Consider the following 4,879-nt stretch of genomic DNA (forward strand, 5'->3'; position numbering starts at 1 on the left):
TCCTCCTCCTGAAGCCTTGCTCATATTCATACTGTCCTCCCACTGCCCTCCCCTCTATGGACTCACATCTCACACTTTATTTCACTTTCCAGACTAAATCAGTAACTCTATGTTTAGAGCCATATTCGACAAAAACTGCAAAACATACACTGAAAAAATGGTCCCCTGCAAATGTTATGTTAAAGGGATAGTTCACTTTAAAATTAAAATTCTGTCATCATTTACTCACCCTCAAGTTGTTTCAAACCTGTATTTATTTATATTACTTCTGCTGAACACAAAGAAAGATATTTTGAAGAATGTCAGAAACCAAACAGTAGTCTGTACCCATTGACTTCCATAGTAGGAAAAAAAAATACTATGGAAGTCAATGGGTACTACTGTTTGGTTACTGACATACCTGATCTAATCCTCAAATTTAGTTTAGCTATCTATTTATAAATATATAGCCTATATATATATATACTAATATAGTTATCTTGGGTTATACTTTAATGTGCTCTTGTCACAGTGTAATTATACATTTAAGTACTGAATATTATTAATTAACAACATGTACCGGTACTTACTATATATAGTTAGGGTGTGTTTTAGGGTTAGTTACTTGTAATTATGCATAATTTACTGTAACTATTACATGTACATAATAAAATAAATTGTTTCCTTATCTTGCTGCTGCAGTCATGTCCATGTATATTTGCAACTGTTTGTTACATATTGTACTTTATTACAATTTTATTATTTAAAAGAGCATGTATTGCACAAATATTTCGGTAACACTTTACAATAAGGTTCGTTAGTTAACATTAGTTAATAGCTACATTAGTTACCATGAACTAATAATGAACTGCACGTATACAGCATTTATTAATCTTTGTTAATGTTAATTTCAACATTTACTAATAATTTATTAAAATCTTGTTAACATTAGTTCATCCACTGTGAACTAACATGAACAAACAATGAACAGCTGTATTTCTATTAACTAACGTTAACAAAGATTAACAAATACAGTAACGAATGTATTGCTCATGGTTAGTGAATGTTAGTTAATACATTAATGAACCTTATTGTAAAGTGTTACCAAAATTCCATTATCATCCTCCATGTTTCCTATATTCTCTCCAGCCGTAAAGCACTTTTGACAAACTATTTCCTCCAGCAAAGGCACCGATATTCCACAATCCGGAGGTACACTTTCATCAATACTTGAATTCATGTTGTCATAAATAAAAAACACGATAGCGTATAGAGGCCAGTTGCAGTTTTGAAGTGAGTAAGGGTCCAAGTTAATAACCTATGGTGGTTTAAATCCAACAACAATGTTTTCTAAAGGCTTGTAAACTGCATTTCCCTGTGATACTTTCATGCCACATGTTATCGTGTCCTAGGACAATACACAAACTTTAAAGTATATATGTTGATGTTGGTCCATTCAGCAATAGTTTGTGCAGTCCAAAGTCTCAGAATTCATCTAAACCAGTATGGGGTCCACAGTCAGTCAGATCAGAAAAAGCACAAGCTCAGAATAGACACCCTGAGAAACAAACAAAATCCTTTGCTGAGTGCCCTGTATTATTATAAAGTAGCCTACCAATAGTGAAGCACTCTCATACAAAGACATTTCAGACTGTATTATTACAATAAATCAGACGACGCATGGAGATGTACTGTTCCACATTCTGTCGCTGTGTATGCATGCCTATTTGTGTGTGGTTTAGGGTAATGGGGCGAGCTGTGAGGATTCTTTCCTTACTCGAACAACGTTTATATACAAGTATGTGGTGTTTGCAGTAGGGCTGGAATGCACAGGCTGGAGATTCTTCAGTTTCACTGCATTCTTCACACCATGTTGACTGACAGGGCCTCTATGTGCTATTGTAAAGAGCACGCTTTGGTAGACGGTGTCAGCAAACAGTGAGTTCCGCCGCTGCCTCAGATTACCCATTCTCACAGCACTTGCTCCTGGGCACCAACCAAATGGAGGAAGTCAGAGCATTCAGCCTGGAAAGGACCTTTTGAACTAATCATGCGATTTAGTATATCTCAACAGGAATATAACCTTTTCGAGTTAAACTCGAAAAATTAGAATATTGTGCAAAAGTTAATTTATTTCAGTAATTCAACTTAAAAGGTGAAACTAATATATTATATAGACTCATTACATGCAAAGTGAGATATTTCAAGCCTTTATTTGTTATAATTTTGATGATTATGGCTTACAGCTACAGTATGAGCGATAATCATCAAAATTATAACAAATAAAGGCTTGAAATATCTCACTTTACATGTAATGAGTCTATATAACACATTAGGTTCACCTTTTAAGTTGAATTACTGAAAAAAATGAACTTTTGCACGATAATAAAACATTTCGAGTTTCACCTGTATATATAAAAAAATTGAGTGGTGCCTGTCCGGTTCAAAACTTGCTGCTGCAATGGAAAAGGGTGTTTTAAGGGTGTGCGGTTCATTTGAATAAGTGTGAATGCTGCGATCTGAACCCTGGTGCGCACCAAACAAGCAAATTAACTCCGAAATGTTCGAATAAAATATGAACGCAACAAAGACCAACAACATGTAACAAAACAACATGTAAACGAACAAAAAACAGGACATGATGTCAGATGCAACCCTAAAAAGGACAGAATGATCAAGTGTCACAAGCATATGATTTGCGCAAAACTTTAGCGATATTTTCTAAATGTCGATAAAAAACTATTGCGAAATGACGTCGTTTCCATTAACCTATGTTATGAGACTAAAATGTCATTTTTTCCTCTCACCATTAACAAGTCATTTAAAAAATCATGGCAACAGATGTTGGCAACAGCCACCGCACTAGCCATTATTTTGAATCGAAGGAGACGTAGGCGTGTTATCCAAGCATTAATGGCAAGGAAAGACCCTTATACTTGGGAGTGGCCAGTATGAAGTGTTTCTCCGTCCTATCTGCTTCAAGGTCTTGATAAATTGTGCCATTTCTTAATTGTTTAGAATCCAGTATTCCAGTGATACTTTTGTCTTTTATGAGTTTAATAAAGAACTCCGTCTCATTTTCTATACCGCACTTTCTTTAAAGAATGATCGACTTTTACGTAAGCCAGGTGACCTAACTCAATTTTAGTAAATTTTTTATGACAACATTTTTTTTCTTGGTCCGGACAAAACTAACCAAGCAAACCGAACTACAAAACACACTATGTTTTTGGAGAATTCTGAGGTATACTGGTGGAATCTTTGAGCCCATTCACACAAAACACGTATTTGAGTGGTGCACTGCACTACTTTTCCATAGTTCTCCAATGTAAGCACATGCTAGATGCACTTGTTTGACCGTTGCGCTCGCGTCTCGCATCTTTTGCAGCGTCTCGCTCATGACACAGGATTCTAAAAATGCGGCACTCAAGTTAAAAGAAGTTAAACTTTTAAAAAATAAGTTTTTCAGTTCCACTGTGCGTCTCGCATTTTTAACCGCAAAAGCATGTTTTGTGTGAACCGGGCCTTAGAATGTTTGTCATAGGAATCTCATTCCAAGAGTCCATCCCAAGTCTCGATGATATTCTGGTTTCTAAAAATATACCTTCAATGTAAGAATTTGCTAATTTTATCGTCTGCCAGATGAAAATCGATGTCACTGGTCACTTAGAAATGTAACATACTGCAAGACACACAATTTGAGGTATTACAGTATTCATGTTCGATGCACTTACAGTAAGGGATACATTATGTACCAATGTTTGAGGGTGCTTTCACACATGGTTTCATTACCTAGTCCAAACCAGAGATCAACTGCTCCCCCTCTACCTGCCCCGCTGAATTGTGTTCACACTGTATTGTTTAATTACGAACTGTGCATTTGCATCATTAAGGCAGTAGCTGTTTTGATGGAAGCTTATCAAACGTCCAAAACAATGCTGTGTGCTGGGTAAATGTGCTCATTAGCCGCTTTTCCACTGTTGGGCAAGAGCAAGCCAGGGTTAACAACGTGCCAGGCATAGCCAATAGCCTCTGACCTCGAGCTGCGAGGCCAAAATCAAGCTGTGTTTCCACCGCCGGGCCAGTAGCCGCTAAACCAGCTCTTAACACGCCTCCAAAGAACGACATGACATCACTTAACTCCACCCCTTTCACCAGCTGACTGAAAAAAATGCTATATCGCGAAATAAGCATGTCAGAAGAAAACGCTTGGTCTTAACATAAAAACTTAAGATTCCAGCATCGATAGGCTATTTGTTTTGCTATATGTTTTACAATAAAGATTTTTACAGTGAACGACAGTAATTTATTAATTTGTGTCAGGAGTGCACATCAATCATGCTGAATCAAACTGGTATTTACCATTACACATAAAAAGAGAACACATACATATTTGGTTGCTCCTGATTTCTTTTATTTGCACAGGAATGCACAAAACAACTTCATTTTAAGTCCAAAGGCGTACCCATTTAGAAAAAATATTGATAAAATAGGTCTACGTTATGTCTTTAGAAAGAGTGAGCATTTCTATAAATTTTCCAAGAAATTATGTGATCAGAGGAGGTTTGAACGATCTCTCTCATCTCACTATACTGGTATTTTTTCAGCCAGGACAACAGATGGGAGCTCAAGGACAGGAAACAGGAGTTATATGAGTTAACCGGAGTATGTGTCATTTATGACATATGCGGATGCATTAGTCGGGTATCAAGAAAAGCACTGGGAAGAGACAGATAAAAAAAAAATGAAACCAAATAAATACACGATTATAATCATATATGATATGTCTGCATTCTTTCCATGTATGTATTATGGCAATGGTTAGCATAAGTAGCCTTTAGCATCGCATACATAAATTTCTGCCTCATGTAATCAGAATCCCCATTGGATCTCAATAGGA

The sequence above is a fragment of the Phoxinus phoxinus genome (genome assembly GCF_949152265.1).
Source record: "Phoxinus phoxinus genome assembly, chromosome: 13".
NCBI lineage: Eukaryota > Metazoa > Chordata > Actinopteri > Cypriniformes > Leuciscidae > Phoxinus > Phoxinus phoxinus.